This window comes from Gavia stellata, chromosome 9 (genome assembly GCF_030936135.1).
Source record: "Gavia stellata isolate bGavSte3 chromosome 9, bGavSte3.hap2, whole genome shotgun sequence".
Classification (NCBI taxonomy): Eukaryota; Metazoa; Chordata; class Aves; order Gaviiformes; family Gaviidae; genus Gavia; species Gavia stellata.
The window spans coordinates 19,859,923-19,879,900 of record NC_082602.1 but is presented as its reverse complement, the minus strand read 5'-3'; the positions used below and the strand labels follow the sequence as shown (position 1 = coordinate 19,879,900).

Genomic DNA, 19,978 nt, shown 5'->3' with positions numbered 1-19,978 from the left:
GTCTGCTATACATGGATGAAGGACAAAGACCCTGATCAGGGACTTTCCTGGTGCTACTTTATTACCTTGACTTCAAGCTCACCAAATAACTGGTGCTACTAAAGGTATTTTCTTGGTGGCTGTTATAGGTGTGTGGGAACCTTTGATAGCTTAAACCGAGATTATCAAGAACAGCCAAGCAATCAATGCCTTTGCCCGTCATCTCAGAAAATAGGCTTTAATGAGTCAGATTGGCTGAAGAGAAGTAGGTTTCTGAAAACCTATGTTGTAAAGTTCCTCTGCTAGGAGCAAAACCTGTGAGGCTCATGTCACCTTTTACTCTAGCTGGAATGATTTAGCTTCTTTCAAGAGCAGTTCCACAATGGGTTTGGAGGTGGTAGCAGTTGTCTTTCCCAGCATGGCTTCACAGGCTCTGTAAAGTCTGATTGGGAGCTGCCCTTCTTAAATGAGTTAAAATACCCTTGCCCTGAACTTTGTCTCCTCGTTGTTAGTGAATAATCTTTCATTCATTTGGGTAGATTAAATTAATGTGCTTTCTTTACCAGCCTAGCCATGAGGAAATCAGAAGGGCCCAACTCAAGCCTTTCATCATACGGCTGGACAGAGCATATCCACAGATACTGTTTCTTCCAAGTTCTCTTATTTTGTTATTTGCAGACACCAGAAGGGTACTGTAAAGCTGTCCAGAAGTGCCTAAAGACATAGGATGTGCTCCAAAGAGCTTATTGTCTCGGGGAAGGTGAGGTAATGTAGAAGAGCATTGCGAGAGGGTGATTTTTCCATTTCTTCAGTTAAGCAGTTCAGGGCTGAAAGGCTACACAGATTATATCCCCTGCCCCCAACCTCATCCCTTGTTTCTCCGTTCTTCCTTGTGGCAAAGGACAGAATGACTTCAACCTATTGGCTAGGTGATAGCCTTTGACAGCCTTGCCTCTGTGAATGGCAGCCTCATTTGGTGAAAAAAAAACCCTGAATTTCACTCCCAGTAAAGAAAAAAAATCCAAACAAAAAAAACCCCAAATCACCATCCACACCCCCAGCCGAAAAAAAAAAAAAACGCATACTGTTGGTTCTTCCTGAAATGTACACTTTCAAGAGCAAAATCTAAACAGTGGTACTGAAATAATGAGATTATTATGTTAAAAGAAACAGTAATTTTGTGATCTCTGGATATTGAGTGTGGAAACACCATATCCATGCATCTGTCCTTCATATAACTGAAAGGTTATGAAGCTAAAGGTTCCTTTTTTTTAATCTTACTCAATTTTTTTTTTAACTAATGCTTGAAAGAGGTATTTTTAAGATTTTCTTTCATCTCTTGCAGTTACTAGGCAGTGTTGCTGACTTATCTTTATCACGTGTATTTTGGTGTACTCAGCCTCTATGACTGGGGATGTGTGCACTTGTTTTATGAATTTTAAGCTAATTTCATGAAACTTGAGTCATGGTTTTTTGTGTATCAGAGGTTGCCAAAACTGAATTGTAGTTGCTTAAAAAGTGGTAAACAGTTTGGCTACTGAGTACTAGAGCCAGTAGTGCTTCAGTGGCAATTTGGTGACTTGAATTGGCATATTCCTAGACGAACCTTGTACTAGGTCCTAGTGTGGACTGTGGAGATGATGTGTGAATCTTTTGCTCTTTTTTTTTTTTTTTTTTTTTTTTTTTTTTTTTAAGTAAAAGTGAATCTGAAGCTCTTCAGTGATAGAAATTGGCAGTTCCAAAGAGAAGGTGGCACTGAGGTAGCAGCAGAGTGTTGGGAAGGGGAAGAAATGTCTTTAAAATGTTCTTCCAGGGCCTAGTTTCTGCACCTTCTGTTGGGCAGCTGGGTTGCTGTCAACATGGGTTTTTGTGTTTCTCTTGCTTGGAGAACTTTTTTTCCGTTCTTTCTAATTTAACATCAAGTTCCCAGCTTAGCGAGTGTAACAGGAAGCAATCTCAAAACCAACCAATTTAAGCTCCCTTATGTTGACCTTGATGGTTGGTTGGTCTCCATATTGAGATGTTTTGTGGTGACTACACACTGTTACTTCTTTCCCTTGATATTAAGTTAATAGTTTTCTTTGAATAGTTTTTGCCATTCCATCTGGTTTCTGTTAATGGCTAATTTTGTTGTTGTTTCTTGTCATCAGTTTCTCTCTTGCTGTCTAATGGAAAATTAGTGTTTTATGACTCATTGGGGTGCTTGTTTTATCTCAATTGACAGTTAGCGGTTAACATTAGGACTTTGAAATGTATCAACCCTCTTCCCCAGGGTAGTATTTGTCTGTCTCAAAGGGGTCAGATTAGTTTGAAGAACCAGATGTAATACCTTAGGCTATTTGAGGCACCAGCTCCGCTTTCAAATCCAGGCTGGCCCATCATGGTCAGAGTTAATAATCCCTGTGTTTTCTCTGTCTTCTTTATTCAGGAACTATGCTTCTGCTAATTTTTTTTAATTTTTTTAATACTTTCCCTCTCCCATAACTGTGGCCCTGCACCCACTCTGGTCTTCATGAGAACACTGACTGTGCATGGCTTTCCTTAAAAATATCCCTTGTTTCAAGTCAAATTAGTCTCCTGACTTCTGTTGGCTTTCCATTTCCCAGGTTACGATCAGGGGTCAGAGTAGGAGTTGACTTTGTGATCATCTGTCCTGCAGTCTGTTGTAGTTATTACAGTTGGACAGAAGCTCTTAAATTAAGAAACGATGAGCCTAGCTGCAGTCAACATCCCTGAACTGTCTTTGTGTACGGGAAAGCTTGGGAGGTGCTGGTTTCAAAGGGGCAATAGTTTGTAACTGTCCCTGTTGTTTTTCATCAACCTTAAAGTAATGAACTTTGGTGACAAGTTACTGTTACTATACTCCATCATTGCGACACCAGCATTTTAGCTGAATGGCTTGCCCCCACTTGACCAGCTGTTTCAGGCTGCCCGTGTATTTCAACTGGGAGCGTTTTTACAATGAAAAGACGTTTTATCAATTTTTTTCTTATGGCTGTAGGGGTAAGAGAGCTAAAAACCTTAGCTGTACTTCGAAGGCTCATGATTTACCACAATACCTGTACTGAAATGGCGCACACATTGTAGACAGGCAAAAGCAAAACTAAAAGGGATCTTTCTGTCCATAAAGCTTATTTTGATTGAAAAACTAATACTGGCTGTGTGAGGCAGGGATTTTTGTGTGTGTATAAGTTGCTTTTGCTCCATGGTTTTTCACGGCATACCTGTAACATTTAAAAGAATTACAGCCCTGTCCAAGCTCTTAATTATGCATTGGGCATTCTCCCCTCTGCCAAAAAATGCTGTGTTAAATGTAAAGGGGGTTGAAGAGTGGTGCCAGGACCAAGCCAATTCCTGGGTAAGGTAGCCCTAACCTACACAGCGTGGTTTAAAAATCAGAGGACATCAGTCCTCCTAATAAACTGTAAGCACCAGTGTTATGGATAATGAGAATTCTAGCTCATTACAAGCTGAATAAACCATTTCTGTAAACCATTCTATTCCTTCTCTGTTTCCCTCAGCTATACTGGGGCAAAGCCCTTTTATTGATACTGTGTCCAGGTTATCTAGCATACAGTGTCACTAGCTGTCCTGGGTGGAGAGGAACAGGCGTAAAGCAATGTATGTGGTAATTCAAGAAATAAAGCAAAGGTAGCCTTTTTAAAAAATAACTAGAACAGAGGCCAAATTAATATAATGGCATAGAAAAATCAAGCTAGGTAAATGCAGTGATAATCTGACCCAAAGGCAAATTTTTCTCTCTTATTTTTTTCAAAAGACATTTTAGTGACCTTTGATCAAGAAACTCTGCGTAGTCTACAAACTCACTGTAGTATTATGGCAGATGACACCTGGAAGAGACTTAGTGGTGGGAGCTGAGGTTCCTTCGTCAAAGGATTTCTGAGATGCAGCAGCTGTAGGATGGATGTTAAGAGTCTCATTTCTGCAGCCCATTGTCTTGAAAGTGGTTAAGGTAGAACAGGGACAAGGACATTCCTTGGGTGGGTACAGTTGGAAAGGGAATTCCCCATTCTCCTTTGCCATTAGATATTCTCCCCTAGCCCACGAAGAAGCATGTGAAGCAGACCCTTCAGCCCACTTTTTCTTGAGGCTTCAAACCATTAATGGTTTCTGCAAATTGTCTCGTCAGAAGACCTACATTTCTCATCCCAAATTCAACAAAGAAATGTAAGAGTCATCTTGCTGTTTAAAAAAAAAAATAATTAGGGGGAGAAGAGGATTGTTGCTTTTGTTTCTCTCTTCCTCAGTTGTATTGCAGGTTATATTGCCTATTACTTGCTCTATCCTCCTTTCCTCTTTTTGCTCTTCTGCTTTTTATTTAAAAGAGTTTTCATTTCTGCCATGCCATGTAGCAGCTGCTTTTGATTTGTGGAAGCACAAGTAGAAGCCTTCTCACGTGTCTAACTCCAGGGAAGATGTTAACATGCTTTTCACTGAAAGGAAAAAGAAAGGTGAACACAGATAGATTTGAAATGAAAACAGAGCATCTGCAATATCAAGAAGTGTGAATTTAACAAGGAGGAAACATGAGCTCCTGAACAGCAGTGGGAAGAGAATTTAAGAATGCTTAATGTAATGTGAGCATTTTTGCAAGTTGTCCTCTTCTTTACGCTTTATAGATATGAACCAGTTTTACCTGTCAGTGCTTTTCAGAGGTGATCTCTGACCTCCTGTCCCATTCTTTTCAGCCAAGCTTTGGGAAGGTTTAGTGTCCAAGGCCATAAAGGTCTGACTCCAGATAGTGAACCTCCTGGTTCCCAAGCCCTGGCTCAGTGGTCATCCTAACTTTTGCTCTTCTTTGATGCTGTCTGTGATACAAATGAAATTAACTACCTTGTCATTAAAATTCAGATGACACTTGCAGGACTTCTCTTTTGAGAGGGTATCTTTTGGCTTAGTTTACTGTAGCCCTTGGGATTCAGCCCTGTCTAGTGCAGATTCTTCCCATTAAATGAAAACAAAATGTAGTTTGTGAGTTATATATATATAGAGGCACGTGTGTGCACATGCCAGAGGTTGGAAAAATTTAAATATCAAAGTACCTAGATGAGGAATCCCCACACAACTATTGTCCAGAGTAGTTTTTCTTAATCTTGAATCCCAAGATCCCAACAAATCCCAAGATCCCAAATCCCAATTTTTTTGGAAAAGCCTGTAGATTCCTTATGCGGTGGTGCCTCACTTGTAACAAAAAAAAAAAAAAAAAATTAGGCACCTTTGAACATTAATTTATTGTTTGTATTATTACCCATTTTGCTTGCCTCCATGCACGGGAATGAGGGCGTTGTGGAGCACCTTCTGCATTCTCACAGTCCACCATCCTTTGAGATCTAAAGGCCATTGTATATCCAGGGAAGTGCAAGGAGAGTTTGGGATCACATTTACAAGTGGTGGGGACAAATAGAAGCGTTTCAAGGACTCCTTGCTTTGGCACGGTTTCACTGTACATGAAACTCATCCTGTGCAAACCAAGTGTACTATTCAGCCATGTGCCTGTAGTGGGACACAGCTGCTGGCTGTGACAGTGAGCAGCACTGCATCTAAAAGTAGGACAAGTAGGGGTGAATTTCATTCAGGGCAACGTAATTTCCCTGTGCTTCAGGTTTATCCTTTGCCAAGTGATCACGTTTGCCTAGTTCAGGATACTGATGTCAAACTCCAGGAGTGTATTTTGCAATAGGCTGTAAATTGTAAACTGGCCTCATCATCTCCCTCTTACAGTTTATCTTAGATACCGTCTTGTTCAGCTCTTATTTTTTGAGCTGCTCCCTAGTGCTGTTCAGCACTGAACAACTGAAGTATTTCCCTTTGGAGGGGGAATACTGTTTTGCAGGAAAGGTGCTATACAAGAAGCACATTCATTGTGTGCTAAAGTTTCAACCCTGTGGTACAGCCTTATTTTCAGTGGCAATTTGGATGTTAACTAAATGCATGTTTATATTAAGAGTGGTTCTTCCAATTTTACATCCTCTTTTTGATGTCATCTGTTCTCTTTCCCATGGTACTAGCAGTGATGGTATTAAGGAACCTTGCAAGACAAGTACTCTTTTTTCTGAGTGTGTTTGTAAAGAATTGGCCACTTGTCCCTTTGAACACTTTTGTAATTTACCTCTCTGCTGTGCTGCTTTGTTCTTGGCTGCAGGATGAGGCTGCCTATTTCACTGCTTTGAGTTTTTAGAGCTTTGAGATTCAAGTGACTGGAAGAGTTTTGTCTAGCTGCTTTTCACTACGGAGGAGATGTTTTCTTCCCATCCTCGTGTTGAACAAGAGTTTGCAAGGGAAGCTCATTTACAGGGAGCACGTCCAAGGTGTCACAGGCTTTTTCCAGACCTGATATTTAAATGTCCCCATCTCCCTATTTTGAGGAGTATTAAAAATTAATCTGTAAGATAAATTATTAATAGATAGCTGTCTAATTATTAATAGATAGCTGTCATAATTACAGGGTGAACTGTACCTTTTTAATCAGTTTTTAAGTGGTTACCCTTTCCAAGTGCCGGTCCTTCCTGCATTTTTCCTCTGAGTTGGTTCCCATTGTTCATCATGCTTTTTTTTTTTTTTTTTTTTTTGTTCAAAGCATCCCTGCTCACCACCCTTGGGTCTTGCCTGACCTAACAAATTATTTAATCCCATCAATGAATTTCCTTCGGGATGCCTGTGAAAAACAGTGACATTTGTAACTTCCTCAAAGCAAAGCACTTATGTATGGAATGGTGACAGGGAAGCAAAGGGTTAAAATGCAAAAGACAGATGTAAACCCTATCTAACCCTTAGCTTTTCCTTGCAAATTTACATCACTCTTGCTCACCTTTTGTAAATGTCTGTACTGAAACCCAAAATTGGGAATCTCCAATATGGGGGAGTCTGAATGTGGACCAGGATGTTCCAGTTTGAGTCTTCGTGCTTTCACGTCTCTCTATTTCAGAGCACAATCCAGTTGTTCCTGCAGGTTGCAAGGATCCCATGCTACCGTTTCATCAGTCCCACTGCGGGCACCGATGCAGCTCAGCAGCATCTAATCCTTCCCCCTGCACTCCCACCTTTCCCCAGAGTGCTTATCTGGCCAAATCATCTATTTTCATCTTTTGGACAACGCCTGCACGTTATCTGATATTCCTTTTTTCACTGGATGCTTTCTGAAATGCCTCTTCAAAATTAAAATCTCAGGGAGAATTTTGACATTTTGTAATGTCCAGGTAGGCAATATTGCTTGTCTGGGGTTTGGCCTTTAAGAAAAATGGACTTCCAAAGCAGCAGTTACTTATTCTTTAACCTCCTAGAAAATATTTCAGTAGTCATTTCAAACTGGAAGGATAGTGCTTGTATTTAGGGATAATTTTATCTTTTGTATTTTCAAAACTAAGAGGAATCCGAAATAGATGTTGGGGGGAGAGGTGTGGACTGGGAAGTTCCAGTTCTGAATCAAACCTTGTTGTAATGGGATCGGCAAACATTTTGTCAATGTGATAACCCAGGCATAAAAGCTGATAATCGGAGGATCCTACCTCATAAGTGAATCCTCTCTGCTGGATTCTAGAGCCTGTGGTGAAGCCCCTATTTATTACTTCAGCTTCTCACTCAATTCTAAGTGTAGAGCCCAAGAGAAAACAGCCTCCCTTAGAGATCTGACTATATGTATTTTCAGAAGATAGACAGAAATGCCTTTAATCATTTAGCGGTTATTTGTGGGTTTTTAAAAGTAACTTTTAAAAAATACAAAATGTATTTTAATAAAATCTGTTATCTTCTAAAACAGCTGCAGATTTCATAGATGTCCAGATTTCTGCAGATAAAGAATGTGTAGAGCAGTGAACATAGAGAAGATTGAAACTGCATTTTTAAAATCTAGCTTTGGTGGGGGTCAAGTTAAAGGCAGTTAGACAAAAGCAAATCATATAAACTAATACACTTTTTCCTGAGAACTTTGATGCAATTTCCTGTGACAAAAAACCGCCCGCGCTCAAAGCTCGAGGGAATGAAGGGCAGGAGATTTACTGTGAACATAAGACTTATTTATAACTCTTTCCCCTTGGGAAATAAACTTTAGAAAATGCTATGTCAGCGCGTGTGCAGGAATGTAGTACAGTCCCCAGTAGGTCAGCCAGCACTCTGACAGCTGCAGTTCATTTTCTGTTTCATAGGAATAAATGCGAGAGGCAGAGGAACCCAGTGAAGTGAATTGTTTAATACTACTCGCATAATATTGGTGCTTTTGAACTGAGGCATCTATGTTTCCATTAAAAAAATCTCTGAAACCAAGCAGGATTTTACTGGAACTGGAGCATGAGAGATGCAGGAAGAGAATGAGTAAATGTCTTCAGTTAAGTGGAAAAGCTTCTATTTCAATAGGCTAATGGCCCAGAGATTTTCTTTTAGCAGAAAATGCAGGCGTTCCTGGGACTGTGGGGGTAAATTTAGTTCTTGCGCAGCTGCTGGCATTCAGCTCATTCAGACACACAAAACCGGCAACCCTCCTTATTAGACAGTGACGGCGCTGAAGTTTCCCAACTGCGTGAAAAGCAGTGCTTTTTTGGAAGGCTTCTTCTCAGCGGGTAGGTTTTGGTAGTCACCCGTCTGATTGCCTCAGACAGTCTTCTGCTGTAATCTGATAATTTAGGATTCATGTGATGGGAAATGAGGCTGCCTACACAGAGAGTCCCTTTTCAGCTACAGCTGCTGTGCCCAGGAGTGGTAGTTAGGGGTGCTCTGAGCACCATACTCTGTATTCACACCACCTGCTCAAAAAAGATGGTTTGGTTGGTTTTTTTTTTTTGCTTTTACTCTTTGTTGGCCTTCAGGTTGACTGCCCTACTGTGCAGGGTCACTGGGCTCATCCCTGCTTTATTTAGCCAACGCAGCTCCATTGGCTTTGGTGTTGCTCAGTGTTAGCACTGCATAGCGGTCCCTTCCTGCACGTGGGTTCTTTTAGAAGTGCTTCTGCTTCTCCCTGCTGAACGTGATGCAAATGTAGATTTCCATGTGTGAAAGCAAACACGTTTTTCTAGCTGTCTCTTATTGCAATTTCTAATTCTCTGCTTCTCATGCTTTAAGGCAAGTCAGTATTTTTAAAACTCCTTTAGGTCCCGATCTACTTAAGTGTGCCTACTACCAGTTGCAGTTACTGAAATACTTTTTTTCAGATCAGGATGTTGATAGTGGCTCAGTCTGAGTCTACCTGAGACCACAGGCGTTTCTTGTTGGTTTTGGTGGGACCACTGTGTCCACATGGAGTGCTGGTTTATTGCTTCCTCCAGGGAATAATTGATCCAAGTGTATGTTTAGCCTGCAATAGTTGGCTTGAGTCACCTGCTTCCTGGTGCTCTTCTGAAGGTGTGGGACACAACTGTGAAGTCTTGTTACTTAGCTACGTGTCTTTTCTTTACTTCCCGTTATATACTTACTTTCTCTTTTAATAATCTATTGCTTCAGTTGTCTTTATATGAAGACTTGCCTTATTGTTGATCACCCCAGTTGTCTGTTGCTGAACTCTTTGTATTTCTGCAGTATCTCTTACTAACAGAGTCCGAGCTCCTGAACCGATTGACATTAGTGGTGGAATTCCCCCTGACTTCCATGAAGCTAGGATTTACTTTCTAGTGACCATATGCAAAAGCTGTTGACCTGCCATTGGTTTTTAATATTGTTTCAGTATTCATGTCCATCTGTTCCATCTCCTTGTTGGCATTTTGTTTGCTTTGTCGACTGCTGCTACATTTCTGAAGAGAGAAAAGATCTGATAAAGTCTCCTTTTCAAGAAGTACTGCTGCTGAATATGAGAACTAAAAAAGATGTCCCTGACAGAATGGGGCTCACCATTTTACTTTCTGTGCCTTTGTGGAAATTTTCCCCTTATTCTGTATGGTCATACCATCTTTTTTCCTTCAATAACATCTTTAAATAAAAAAGTTGGAATGACCCTCCCAAACAAAGATAAATCTCCTGTTGGATTTTGTTATCATCCTGTTGGCCTCCTGAGTTGTGCTTACCTTCTCTGAGAGTAGGAAAGGAATCAAAAATGTAGAGAATCTGAATCTTGTGAGCGCTTGTCTTCCACCAAAAAGATTTTTTTAGTGTATTTTCATTCATATTGTGACAGACATAGCAGAGAAGGTAGGAACATGATGCACATGTATACCAATGATCAATATTGGTAAACTGGACAGCATCAGCTGTTAGACATGGATTTAGGTGGTGTTAACTGACTTGCAGATAGATGCTAAATTCTTATCCTGCTCCTTTATCAGGGACCCACTTAATGAGTGATATACAGGAAAGACTAATGGAGCACCCTAAAACTCTGCTTCTGTCCTTTACGTTCCCTGCATTTTCACTCTTCTTCCCTTGGTATCTGTGATGTATGGTGCTGTACTTTCCCAGTTCCCGCTGTATGGTTGGAAGGTAACCAGAATCAGCAGGATTTTCTCCTATGAGTAACAGGTCCTAAACATCCTCTGAATGAAAGACTGCAAGAGTATCTGCTTGTGACTGAAGAATGCAGTATTTCTCAGCACACCCCTTGTTAGCCAGTTTCTGAAACTTCTTTATCTGCGACTCTTGGGAACCTGCACCCTCAGTTCCTTTAACATTTCTGAATGTGTTGGTATTGCAAGTGCAGCACCCTGAATGTGGATATAAAGTTAATGACTGCAGATTTTTAGGCTAAAACAGAAGTACATTTAGAGTGTGCTAAATCCTCTGTGTTTAGGAGAAGAGGCTTTTGCAGCTTTTAGCACTGTGCAAATCAGAGAATTGCTTTGTCAGTGAGAAATGGCTGTCTTGAGTCACTGTTGTTCACACAGGACTCATAGCAAAGGGAATGGTTCTGAAAGACAGACCTGTGAAAGCAAGAGACTTGCCCTGGCTACTTCAGGTCTGAGTTTTGCAGAAAGCCCTGAAATATGTGATTGCAAAAAAAAAAGCCCTGGCTGGGCGGTGCTGTGGGAGGGAGTGGTTAGTGATGGCATAGGAGGCTGGGGATGTAGCCAAGTGTTTCAAAAGCACTGCCTTGCCAGGTTCTTGCCATACGCTGCTACTCTAATAGTATGATGACTTTAAATGTTCACAGTACCAAGCAGTGCAGAACGCTGATAGCAGCAGTAGCTGCTCATGAATGACGGTGTCCCCAGTACTGGTCTTCTGCCTGATCCCGTGTAGTCTTCTCTGGACACGCAGTGCTTGGTTGCATCCCAAAGCATCAGGTGAAGCCCCATGTGACACCAGCTGTGCTTCCCTGACAAAATGATATAAAATCCTCTTGGGTTACTGGTTCAAGTAGCCTGCTATGCCTAGAGAGTTCTTTTTGCCTGCCTCTCTGGTATCAGGGATTGTGTTTTGGGGAAAGAGAGGGTAGTTGTCTGTGTGTGTGCTTTCTGTAGGTGGTGGGGGTTTTTTTATTAAGTTTTAACCTAAAAAAGGTATGTAAGTGTGTGCATTCACAGATATGTGTTCTTAAAATTACTTGGGCTAAATAGTCAGTTGAGCCCTATATTTCCTGCATAATTAGTCAGGAACTCTGAATGGTCACTTAATTTACTTTTTTTATTAGCAGACTTAGGCTTTAAAACATTCTGTTCTGCAGTTTAGATGCACTACCCTTTAAATGAAGAGTATATCTTTTCTCTTAGCTGTGCATCATCTTTTCTCCCAGAGCAGTGTTTTCTGTAAGTAGTTTGGGGTTATTTCTGTAAGTATGGTTGAATGTGTTGTTTTTCTTAGATACTATTCTTTGTGTATTTTGTGACCTTACAAACAATTGTTGTAAGGAATGTAGTGTGCTTAAAGCTCTCCAGAAGGTCACAGGTTAGATTTTTGCAAGCATCTCACTCTAACCAGTGTTTGGCTAAGTAACTTTAACGGTATCTGTATGGCCCAGTTCCTCATTTGTGTGATTGCTTAACACTACGTGAGTTTGAAATGCTGCGGGTCAGAATACTTGGCAAACTGCAGTGATAAAAATGGGAAGACGAAATTTCAGGCAAATCCAAGCTGGTCTGTACTGAGTAGGTGTTACTAAACGGCTCTGATATCTGCCAGTGCTCTTTCGAGAGCTCTTTTGTCATGTGCTTTTGGCCGTATCATGTTAAATGTTACCAAAAATATCCAGAATGTTTTCCCAGCATCATTTGGGAAGTGATTTCCCGAGTTGCTATAGGGAGTATCATTTGCCCTTATGGTCCATGCAGTCAGAAATAGGTTAATAAGCAATCTTAATATCTTAAGATGGAAAGGGGGGAGAAGAAGAGAAAATCCTTGAGAAAAACAGACGCAACTTGAAGTATCAAGTTTGCTTTGGGAAGTATCCATTTTTCTAGTATTGTTCTGAATCTGTTTTTAGATTCAGGAGGCCTTTGTAACCTTAGCTAAGAGATGATACTGTAATTCACTGTTTTAACAGTATACTTCAATGGTATAATACGAGTTGGAAATCAGAGCGGCTTTGTGGACCTTCTTAGCTGAGCAGAGGCAGTGATCCACACGTGTGCATCCTGTCCAAGTTGCACAAGACACGCAGACTGTGCGGCCGCCTGCCACCCTGCCTGAGCAGCGTGTGCTAGCACACAGCCTGGTCCCGCAGCGAGCGACTGAGCCTGCGAAGTCCTGTAGGCACTGAGAAAGGCCAGCTCTTCAGAGAGCTCATCTAGGCTACAGGCTTCCTATGTCTGTTTGCAGCTTGAAATTCTAAATTGCCAGTTGTCTAGAGGGTTTTTTTAGTCTGTGAACGTTTAAAATAGTCGATTGCTTTGGCGTATTGACATATGTAGTCTACCATGAGAATTCCAGCAGTTGCATTAAATGCAATTACTTCACAAAAGATAGAATGTTATTCCTTTTAATCTGTTTATAACTGCTGGCTTCCTCAGTGTTTGTACCTCTTTTTCTGCTGTTAAATACATGAAATTGTTTGAAACAGCATTTTTGCTGCCACACAGGTAAGCTTAATGCATACTGCTTCCATTATCAAGAAGAGTGTACGTTTTTGGATCATGTCTTTTGTAGTTCATGTAATTTGTTCCCTGAGGGAAGGATTAATTTTTATGTGTTGCATCACTTACAGGCGTGCATCCATTTTAGGCAGGTTGTCTGGCAACAGCAAGATAAGAACATCCATAAAACATGTTGGATGCCAAACTTTGCAGTTTACTTTCTTTGTTGGGAATTGGGTGCGTGGCATGTGAATATAGTAAGCGTGCAAATGAATGTAATTTTAGTGAAATGTACCAAATTGATGGTCTCGTGCAGAAATTAAAATATGCTCTTCCAGGTGAGGCAGCCTCAGCTCAGCAAGAGGAAGGCCTTTATGTCGTCTTCTAGCTCAAACAATTAAAGAGGGGAGGTGGAGAGCAGATCGCCATTTTGAAATGGCAGCTGGAGATGCGGATTATCCATGATCAGATGCACTTTGTGGAGCCTTTGGAAGTAAAGCAAAGCAATGCAAAAAACCATTGACAAACCTTGATGATATTTCATCATATTTTATGGACAAAAATTTGAAATGAGCAAGGCTTAAGAAGTTTGCCAAGCAGTGTCTTTATAAACTGTTAGTAAGTTTATTGGTCTTCCATGATGACCTGGTGACTGCCAAAGAAATAAAGGGCGTATTCAGTTGACATGATGCAAAATACCATTTCCTACTGAAGTAATTAAATGTCGGGTTCTGTCAGTCACGAGATCTAGTGCTGACAAAGCTTTTGTAATTTAATAGTCCATTGGTTTTGACAGATGAAGAAAAAAATTCACAAAGCCTTCTCCTGTTTCTTTCCTCTCATTCTGTCCACTTCAGACAATTAAGTGCACATGCCAATATTGTCAACAACAACCCCTCTCTCCAAACTAAAAGCATATGTTGTTTTTAATTTCTACTGTTCAGGTATAGGGTTGCAGTGCAAGATTTGCATAAATTCTGGGAAGAGGTGGTTAGGAAACCTGACAGTTACGAAACCTGAAACAATACCTGGGTGTGTATGGCTGCATGTTTGTAGAACAACTATGCATTCATGCTCTGGGCATGGGACTTGATGGAAGAACTGAGTTTCACTTGCCGTGCAAGGGTCATTCAGCTACTCAGCACTTCAGCACCTCACCATTTCAAGCAATGCCATTCTGTGTCCCATTCTGGAATTATCGTAAGATCTAAGAATGAGAATTGCTGTTGTTACTTATTAATTCTCTTCTGCAAAGTTCTTTATTAAGGAAAGCAACCATTTATGCAGAAGACTGTTGAAATGGTGCCCGTGCCACTCATCGTTGATAACAGTGAGTGATTTTACTAGATATCAATCTTGTGCTTGAACTATCATTGTAAAATGATAAAAAAAAAAAAAAATTGTAATGCACAAAATGAGATTAAAACGGCTTTCAGATTCCAGGTAGAAAACCACAACTAGGCAGTGTCCTAACCAGTCTGCCCTGGTTTGTTTAACTCTGTCTCTGTTGGACTGAGGCATTAGCGCTTACCTTGTGGGGATCTGTGGCTGGTGCACTGCAGTAAGAACATCATCAAAACAAAGGGCTCTGCTCTTCATTATTGAGATTTTAGTTGGAGAACTCTTATCATTAGATGAGAATCTTAACCGATTTTATTACATAAGGTAATGTAACATAAAAGCTGTATTGCAAAATGGGGAGTATAGTGCCCTATCAGGTCCCGGATGTGTTAGAGAATTAAGACTTTCAGGAAGCAGGCACATGCTAGGTGCAGGCATAGCCATTGTTGGCTTGAGGAGGAAGGAGGACCTTCCTCTGGTGCCCTCTGCCCTCCTTTCCCAGAGCGAAGAGAATAAAAATCACCTTGCTAAACCATTGGGATCTGGCTTACAGTTTCTTCTCCAGGTCTATGAGCAGAGATAAAGATGGGTTTAGTATTAGCCATACTTGGGACTGAATGTAGGTGTGTAGTCAGGGGGTAGCCAGAAGGCAGCTACGCAAGCTAAGAGACTGGTTCCTCAGTTGTCTTCTGTTTACCTGCCTTAATGACTGAAACCCAAAATGTTGGAAACACAAAATCCAAGCTATTTTACCAAGGTGTTTTTCTCCTTCCATCCTGGCAAGGACATCCAAGTTGTATTTCTTTAGGGTGCCCACTTGCTGAGACTGCATGAAGTCTACAGCTGAGTTTGGAGAAAGGTCAGTGTGAAACATTGGTGTTGCAAGTGCACAAGAGCAGCTCTGGCTGCCTGAATTGTTATCAGTGGGCGGGGACCCTCCTTCTGGCTCAGGTGATAGGAACTGGCGTTTTGGGGTTCACAAGGCTTCTGGGTTTGGCTGTGTAAGTTACATAGCTGTGGTGCTTAGTGGAAAATGGGTATGTTATGGTAGGGAAGCAAGGGTAAAATAACTTGAAGTGCTGAATATGTAAGACAAAGGTAAATGGGAGGATGGGAGGGAGGTTTTGGCTTCTACATCTCTGAACTGAGAAGGGGGAGGTGTCGTGAAAGAGTAACCAAGGAATGGCAGCAGAAGGGAAAATGAGCCAGCAAGGTGGAGAAGGCAAGATGAAGAGCCCTGCAGGAAAGCAGATGTGAGCTGAAGCAACTGCTGAAGGAAGGAGGCAGCTCTGTCAGTCACAGTAGGGAGCAAATTCAAGGGGAAGATAGAAAAAGAAAGGAAAGTTGGAAGGAGGATTCAGGCAACTGCAAGCAAGTGCATCCAAAGTTTAGAGAAACATGTCACTGTAGGAATGGGTAGCAGTTTTCCTGTTTTTTCAGTCGCTTCCCTGCTTCTGCCTTCCTCTTTGTTTCCCTAGAGCCAGGCTCTGATGGGGACCTCAGTGCAGCAGCTGGCAGTGAGTGGCTCAGGAGAAGTTACAAGTTGCACTTGTAATTTTTTCCTATCTAGATGGGGTTTTTTAAAGTGCCTGCCAGGTGGTTCTAGCTGAGTTATCCCATTATCCCATACAGAAGGACTGATCTGCTAAAGTAGAGTGACACTTGCTTTAACTGGTGGTAATTGTATGGTCCATGCTTGCAGATGTTGCATTTGTCTTGAGCTTTCATTCAAGTGCAAAGACTAACACTTTTGCAAGAGGGAAGGAGGCCTTGTTTGGAGCTGTAATTGCCAGACTAGAATATGTCTTACCCTGCAATAGGAACATGCTAGAAAAAGTCTCTGAAGAATTTTATTTGTTGGGTAGTGATAGTACCATAATAGAAGCTTAGCCTTTCCACTCCCATGTCAGTGTTAATTTGTGAATTAGTGGTAAAAGACCCCAGGATGAATGTACCAGTGGTGGATACAGTGTGAAAAGTGAGCTTTTGTTTGCCTTTAAAATAATTTTTATCTATTCAGCGTTTTTGTTCCTCACTTTGTAATTGTGCCTGCCATTAAAATCTACCTGTTCCAGGAGCTCCTTTCACGGCTTTACAGCTCTTTTCTATCTTAATGACTGGAAAACATACGGCATCCCTAATGTATTGCAGCATGGGAAACACCAGCAAGTGCTGGCTCTATTTAATGGCTTCCACAGTGCTTTTTCCTGAAGGATAGATGTTTATTATTTTATTTGCAAAAAAAAAGAATTAAACAGCACGGCTAGACTTCATGAACTGTATTACTTAGAGGTGTTTCTGTTGCTGTTCAATGATTTAAAAAAAATTTTTTTTTTTGGTCCTTTGCAGAAGCCGGCAAGAAAGCACTGTACGTTCCTTCAGCGGGGGTGCTACTTGAGTGGTCATAGTGAGCTGGAAATTGCTGTTGCACAGTGAAACTGAGTAGTTTATCTGTTTTCAGCCCAACACGTTTTAAAGTCTGCGTGTATGTAAACTGTGAGACTTGGAGCAGCTGTTTCAAAAATGTCCCTGATTAGAAGACAGGCTAAGACAGGGTCAGTTGGTGTCCAAGGGCTGAAGCAATTTTATCGGGGTGATGGGGCTGCTTGGCAGTTGACAGGCTGGAAAATGTGTGTATGTTTGCAAGTCTGTGTTGGATCCGGTAGTGGCTATTGGGTCAGTTGTTCCTCCTTGAAAATATGGCTGAGTTGGGGCTGCTTCTGCTAATTGGTGTAAGTAGCCCATTAGAGTACAGATTTTGGCCAACCTGGGCTAAGGCTGTAGTGAATTTCCTGTTGACTTTATGGATGTACCAGCTTTATGTGGTAAAGCAACTGAGATGTGAAAGAGCACTTAAGTGTCCAGGAGTACTTTAAAAATATCACCGATACTTAAATATATGAGTGCATGCACTCCGTAACCCTTAAGGGAGTATTTTTCAAGGCTGCTTTTTTGTTTAAAAATTATCACTCTTTCAGTAACAAACCCAACTGTTCGCAGTCATCTGCTGACTGAAACATCTGATGGGTATGTTTCCAACAGTAGATCAATAAAGATAATATAAGCATCTGTCTCATAGAGGCTCCTGGCATTCATCAGATAAAATCAGTTCTGGGAGCAGGGGCAGAAAGACTAGTAGTGTCTGTGGCACAGCTAAGAGTATGTTTGCTCTGCATCATTTACCGTGTTGTGCAAATATAGGTCTTGTCCTCCAGCCTGTTTGTGCTTATTGAATTTTAGCATATCCTTTTCAATACAGGTGCCTGTGTAAGTTCAGTCATGCTCCCTTGCAGGCATCTTCTTCAGCTAGACAGCAGTATTTGGGGAGCGTTCAGTTAACGTGAAAAAACTCTGCTCTGTTTAATTTTGTCTTTAGGAATTGCACCCAGAAGTCTTTGACACCTAGGGCTGGATTTGAGACTGTCATCTGTCTAGAGCTGCATGTGTTGCTTCAGGCAGACTTCTTGGCCATAGGTCCTGCTCTTCACTATCATTTTCCCTTGTCCCACATCGCCTTGCTTTATTTACCTCCACGCGTCCCTAGAAGGCCAAGCACAGCCTCCTTCCCCCCATGCCTCACACATATGCAATGTCAAGTCTTTGTGCTTGCCAGCTTGTGTTGGACTCTTTTCGTCATAGCTTGAGAACGTGTCCCTGCCCCCTTTTTTCTTCCTTACTTCTTCTATAGCTTCAATGAACTCTTTTTTTTTCCTGTTGCTATAGTTACACTGCCTTTGATGAAATCAGCTAGGTCCTTCCCTTACGGTTTGAGCCAATTCTTAGCCGTACTGGTTCTGGCAGTAGTCTTGTCCCATGTTAGTCTTCACGTAACCATCATGTCCATATTTTTGGGGGTCTTTATGTGTTTGTTTCTGTTCCAGGAATACTGTTATCTACGTAACAAAAGCTCATAGTCATCTGGAAAATCAAACTCAGCCTTGCAGTAGGCAGATTTGGCATTCAAGTCAATGGTAATTCAGGCCACAACTATTCCAGACCTTAAACTGATCCTTGCTGATTTTTAGTTTGGCCATCAGTCAAAACTGGTGGGGGGTTCCCTGGTTGCTTCTCCTCTGTTCTTTTGAAATGCTATTTTACAGTCTTCTGGGTACTCAAACTCCTACATACAGAGGGTTTCAGAACACCACATTTGCTTCCTCACGTTTTTAAGGGAGGAAGTGCAATTTGTATCTGTCAACTGAGGTAGTGCCCAGGACTGTGTTGAGAAGCAGCTGGTGGTGTAAGGAAGGGACAGCCTGCTGTTGTAAGCACATGCTGACGTTTTTGCCTTGCCTTCTTTTTTCTCAACACAAAGCTTTGAAGTTGCTCTGGGGATGTGCTGTAGGAAGAAGTGTCTGGGAGCACAGGGATCTCAAAGTGTGGGTGTAGCATCCGAGTGCCCAGCCAGCCAGGCTGACTTGATGTGGGCTTTAGTCATTGAAGGTCGCTTGAATTGTAACAAACTATAGACAAGAGGTCTGAAACCAGTGCGCTATATCCAAGCTGATCTAGGAGTATATCCAAGCTGATCTAGGAGTAACAGCAGTTGACTATTTTGGGGGGGGGGGGGCATAGTTATGTTCCTATTTGTTATATGTACAGAACTTCTGATCTCAAGCTCTGTCTAATCAGTCAGTGCCAATGAGAACTGGAAGAGGGTGCTGTCAAAGTGTTTCTGTTAGGTTAAATTTTCTTCAGGAATAAAGGTGAAAGAGTTTGGTTCCTAAAATCCCGGATGAAAAGATGCACTTCTAGAAACTCTTAGCCAGTATAGAGCCTGTAGAAGAAAGTAGTAAATTTACCCTTTTTTCAGAGGGTTTAAATCTCAAACCAATTTGCATCCCAGCTTCACAGACTTAGAGGAACATAGATACTGCTCTGTAACCAAATGTCGTGACTTGCCCTGTTTGTAATATTTGTTTAGAAAAAAGTACTTCTAGTTGGATTTTATTCAGAAAAGTTTTTTCAGAGCAATTTCTAGGCTCTTCCCAGTGGAGCAATCGTGTCCGGTTACACTTACGGTAAACTGATGTTCAAAAACCAGGAACCCTTAAAGGATGAAATATCTTGGTGAAACCTACAGTTTATTTTGATAGGAGATAAGATTGTTATCCTTATCAGTCAGGGTCTGCACACTGAAAAGTGAGTAACAGATACAGTCATCACTGATTTCAGTTTTGAGAATTGCAGCTTCTGCATTTCTATTTTGTATGAGATTTCCAGTTTAATTCTGAGTTCTGTGGTAAATAGGAAGTTCCTCATTAATTCTGCTTTGTCTCCTGAAATGACGTGCATGTGGTTATTCACAATTGTTTCCAGACATCACTGTGATACTTTTGTTCTTCTCTAAGCAAGAACTTTCAGTTTTAGTGGTTGGATGCTTGCCTTTAGATGTAGGTGAAGCAGGGCTGAGAAATAGCCTTTCCAAAATATATGCTATCTGAGAAAAGGGCTTTGCAGAATTCATAGAGAGAAGAAATAATTGATCTAGTATTTGTCAGTTTGTACTTGCCCATGTGATTTTCTGCAAGGTAGTATCTTGTTAAGCAAACAAAGCAATTTCGTGATTATTGTACATCAGGCTGATGTCAATAGCAGCAACATCCTTAAAAGCCACAGCTGTAAGACTTTCTCCGTGGAATTTGGTTTCTAATACCAGCTTTAAAATATCCTCATAACTGTGATTTGTTGCTGCAGTGATTCTGTTCTTCCTC

At 41.2% G+C, this 19,978-nt stretch overlaps 1 protein-coding gene across 2 annotated transcripts in view; it reads left to right on the top strand.

The window, feature by feature from the left end:
* Nucleotides 1–19,978, top strand: part of MARCHF8 (membrane associated ring-CH-type finger 8) — a 73,796-nt gene that overhangs the window by 32,127 nt on the left and 21,691 nt on the right. The gene's annotated exons all lie outside the window — the stretch shown is intronic.